At 42.3% G+C, this 5013-nt stretch overlaps 1 long non-coding RNA gene across 1 annotated transcript in view; it reads right to left on the reverse strand.

The window, feature by feature from the left end:
* LOC109302522 overlaps window positions 1-3174 on the reverse strand; it is a 15182-nt gene extending 12008 nt beyond the window's left edge. Inside the window, exon 1 of the long non-coding RNA XR_002098825.1 lies at window positions 3163-3174. This is a non-coding gene — a long non-coding RNA (uncharacterized LOC109302522). The remainder of the gene's footprint in view (window positions 1-3162) is intronic.
* Between the last annotated feature and the right edge of the window lie 1839 nt (window positions 3175-5013).

The following is a 5013-nucleotide window of genomic DNA, read 5'->3' on the forward strand; positions in this document are numbered from 1 at the left end:
AATATATTTTTTGATATATAAAATAATAACATATCCTTTTTTCCTCCTCCTCCTTTCTCAGAACATCTGTATTATGAAAAAAATCCAATCCCCTAGTGAACTTTCTGAACCACATGCTTACTTCAATGATATTATGTTTTTTTTCAGGACTTTTCCTATCCATAGGGAGAATTGACAAGAATACTACTGTACCCCAGATCCCTTCACTTTCCTCCCCCAGACTAATTTTGAAAGAATCATTAGTGCCCGCATGAAGAGCAGGAAAGGGTAAAGGGATGGATGAGCTCTAGTATTCTTTTCATTCTAAATTGAGTTTTACCCCTCACAAGATTCAGGGGGAAGGGGGCAGAAAGAAAAATAAAAGATTTAATTTATCCTATAATGGAGGCATAGTGTCTCTTGAAGGTAAAAGCACTAAAGAACTTACATAAGATTTGGGTAAGTTTTTAAACATCGCAGTTAAATGCCAGATTAATTAAAATGTGTAAATGAATATTCTTTAATATTTTTTAAAGACTACATTCATCAAAATAGGAACCATTAATGTTGAACACTGTCTAAAATTGCTGTGATTCAGCATATGTTTGCATTTATTATAAGCACTTTATACCACTGAAATCATAATTATGCAAGAATAACAGAATCATAGCAAGTTAGGGTTGGAAGGCTTTGTCTACTTGGGTCTTAAAAACCTCATGTAAACCCTTTAAAAACCATCTAATATCTGCCCAAAAAGGAAATAAAGCTCACCAAGATGTAACTTATATTTATATGGTGTAATTAGCATTCTACAGAAGTGTGGATTCTGACAGGGTCCTCAGGGCTATAGTATAATGAAAACAATGTCGTATATAATAAATATACTTTGCATGAGCTTCTAATACTATATCCATTATAAATTAAAACAAGAATGGCTTATATCAAAACAAATTTTATTTGAAACTATAGATCAAATACTATATAATTAAATACTCATTATAATATAGTATATTAACAGATAATATAATTCAAGTATTTAGAATGCTAAAATGGCACAGAAGAACTCAGTTCAGTTTTCATTGAATCAAAAGAAATTATCATTGACTTCAGCGGAAGTTGAATAAGACCCCAATGTGTAGTAATACAATTACAGGAAAAGAATTAAGGTCTGGGTGTTAGTCACTGAGAGCTGTTTCTGGTCATGTTCTGTATGTGAATGAGTTGTACATTTCTGAATGGTGTCCTGATTATTTGTGTGATTTCCATTGTTTCATTGTTTTGGGGTATGTAGAGAGGTTAAATATATAAGATTATATTCTTTTTATTTACACTAAAAAAGTTAAGTATTTAAGTATGACCCTGCAAATAATTTTCTTTTTTTGCTTTGGATATTTTTACATTACTAAAACAGTGGATTGATATATATTACAACCACCTTTGAAATGTGAGGTATTATACTGAATAAGCAGCTAAAAGCACTGGTACCTAAATTGGAATGGGCTACTTGCCTGATTGGTTATATGTTCTCCTTAAGAAAACACCCCACTCATTATAAGTTTTGCAAAAAAGAAAAAAGAAAAGAAAAAAAAGAAAAGAAAAATACTGTCTTCATTTGTAATGGTTTCCTATATAAAATTCTAGGTTTATAGATTAATGAAGAAAAATAATTGATCCCTATACAAGTTTTGTCTAAACATAAGCAGACAATTGTGAAACATTCTTGTTCAAGAAATGCTTTTATTTTCAGAACTGTGATACTAATTATACTGAAAAGTATTTAGTTAGTGAATACTATGTTTAGTTCTGGTTGCAAGTAATCATCTTACCTCCTGTAAAAAAAACAAAAACAAAAACAAAAATCTAATAATAAAATTAGAAACTAGAAGTTCCAAATCTAGCTAGATTTGGCAAAGATGTGGGGATCAGATGTTCAAGAACTCATGTTTCTTTACTGTCTGCAGACACTGGTAACATTTTGTGAGTGAAATTACTATTACTTGTTTATCTACATACTGGAAGATGCAACCAGTTACTAGGAGACTTGATTGTACTTGTACCTGCATTATGGATACACAATATTTGGTCTTTAGAGATTGCCTCTGCAAAACAATAAAATATAAAAATATGAAAATGGAAATTGGGTTTAAGACGGTTTTTGGTCCTGTGTCAATCTATATCACTTTTGCTGTTTTTAAAATGGGATTATTACCAAAGCTTATTATACACCTTACAGGAGTTCAACAACAAAAGTATTGAATGATATGACTTGGGAGTTCTTCATTTTTTGTTTTGTCCTGTATGCTTGTTTACTCCCCCAAAGTCATTTTCACAAAGCCTGGCTCAAAAACACAACTCAAAATAATACCCTCAGACCATCATAACTATGTCCACAAGACCAGTAATCTTTCCAAGCACACCAAACAAAGCTGTCATCTACAGCTAGGCCCTCAGATAGCACCACCTCTGCTCACAGGATAACACTCATGATGCCCACCTGACCAGCCTAAAATCTGCTTTTATACAAAAAGGACACTCGATAAAACATTAGAGAAATAGACCATACATTTGAAAGATCAATTCAAATAGTCTGCAGTAAACTGGTAAATACAAAAAGAAAAACCCTGTGACTGCATGCCCTTGGTAGTCAGTAACTGGACTGGACAGTAACCCTACACTGGAACTTATCAGAAGAATCATCAAACAAATACAGTATATCCTAGGTGCTGCCTTGTATTTTTTTGGGGGTGGTAGTGGTAAGATGCTGCCCGTCCCCCAGTGGCATGGCCAGAGCAAAGCTGAGAGGAGCTCAAGGCGGTGGGGGGGAGGGGGCGTGCCCACTGTAGGCTCAGGGCTTTCCACCCTGCTGCCCTTTCCCAGGAGCTCTGCACCACCATAATGAGATGCCCCCTGCCCACTCGGCAAAAGTAAGGAGCAGAACTCTGTGACACTGCTGCTGCTGCTGCCAGCTAGTCAGGGGGCAACTTGACATAGCAGCATAGCCGGTGTGGGGCTTCCATGGGGGAACAGCAGGATGAGAAGCCCCAAGCCCACAGCAAGCAGCCCACATCTACCCCATGTACAAATCTGGTGCCCCCCCATGCCCCCTCCCTCAGAGTGTGTGCAGCAGTGCCTGCTGTTGAACCCCCAAAACCCCTGGACAAACCACCCATGGCATTGTCCTACTCCATGCCCTGGTCCAAGGCTCCATTCACCACCCTGGTTGGCCAGCACACTACTCCTTCCCTCACCATGGAGGCCTCAGTCTGCCCTCCCACTGCACGCCCCCCATAGACTTACCTGGAGGCAGCTGGGGGAGCTGCTCTCCACTTCTGCCTGAGGCTGTATTCCTGGCCCCATGCATATGTTCATGAAAAACCATCAGAATTCATAGTTTCCACACATGCTTTCCCCAAAATCTGAATTACTTGATCCAATGCACCAAGCATCCCTACAACGCCCTGGCCCTGCTGGTGCCTCTCACCCCATAACAACAGCCCCCTGCTACCCCTGCCCTGCCAGAGGGGCCTAACAGTTTCTAGGGCTACAGGGACAGGGACCCAGGTCCACAGCTCCTTGTCAAGAGGCGGTGGCTATTGCAGAGGAGCAGAGCCCAGCTCCCCACTCTCAACCCCCGCTGTCTGCTGTGGGCTTGAGGGGGTGGCTCCCCACCATAGTGCACACTCCCAAGGGGACAGGGGACACCCGTGCCACCCAGATCTGTGTGTGGAGTGAGGATGGGCTACCCACTGCCAGCTCAGGCTCCCACCCTGCTGCCCTCCCCAGGGCAGTCCAGCAGATGTAACCCAGTGCTGCAGGGCAGAATGGAACCACACAAGGAAACCCATTGCCACTGTGACCTCCATGCTGCCCTGGCAAGACATCCCTTGTGCATGAAGGAGCAGTGAGGGGTACAACACCACGCCACCACCTCCACTGAAGAGAGCACCTTGCCAGGCCAGCGCAGAGCTTGCAGTGGCAGTGAGTTTTCTTACACAGCCCTGTTGCGCCCTGCAATGCTGGGTTGCATCTGCTGGGCTGCAGAGGCTCCAGGGAGGGCAGCAGGGTGGGAGAATGAAGCCGCAGGAGTCAGCCTGCCCCAACCCTGTGCACAGATCTTGGGTGCACTGGTCCTCCCTGCCCTCCCGGAGTGCGTGCAGGGACAGGGAGCTGTCCCCACTTCTTCCCACCCCCCAGATGAGTTGCCCATAGTCCCATCCTGTTCTCTGCCAGAGCCCAGCAGCTGCAAATTGTGGTTCCAGGACCAAAGCCCCACATACTGCCCAGCTGGGCAGCAGCCCCAACCCTACCCAACTCTCTCCCTACCTATGGGGGCCACAATCCCTGCCTCCCCACTTAACTGCAGGAGCTGCTTTCCAGGCTGCCTGGCAGCTAAGTACATATAGAAGAATATGGTGCCCCCTGCCTGACTGCCCTCCTCCCACTCCCTCCCAGCCCCTTGAGGCCAGAATTCAGCCAGCCTGCAGAGAGCTGCTTGCAAAACTGCAAAATCTGTGGGTTTCTCTAGTAAAATGAGTAATCTGTGTTTGCCTCTGGTAAAAGGTAAAATCCATGGTTTTCTCCATTGTACTGTGGGAAATGGAAAACCCAGATCCTTCGTGATCATAGACTTTATAAAGCCTGTCTTGCATTCAAAGCTTGTCTAAGTGTATCGAAACTACCTAGTTAGTCTAATATAAGATGTCATCCTAAGAAATCCTTAAGATCATGACACTTTCCTTGTTTAAGGTAAGTTTGCAAAAATATTTCACAGGTTACCAAGGCAATAATTCAGAACACTGCTGTTCAGTTTTGTGCATTTTCTGTTTTCATTTCAGAGGCCTCAAGGAGAATTACTTTAAAAATTCAGATGGACTTCTATGTAAATACTTAATAACAGTTTAATTTTTTAAATCTCAGAGCTAGTAAGGATAGGGAATGTTAAAAATAGGATAGCTGGCTGGAACTATGACTTGTTTTCTTCTTATCATAGTTTCACAGTTTCATAGTTTCTAGGGTCAGAAGGGACCTTAGCAG

Source organism: Gavialis gangeticus, unplaced genomic scaffold (assembly GCF_001723915.1).
Source record: "Gavialis gangeticus isolate Ggan-Ray unplaced genomic scaffold, GavGan_comp1, whole genome shotgun sequence".
Lineage (NCBI taxonomy): Eukaryota > Metazoa > Chordata > Crocodylia > Gavialidae > Gavialis > Gavialis gangeticus.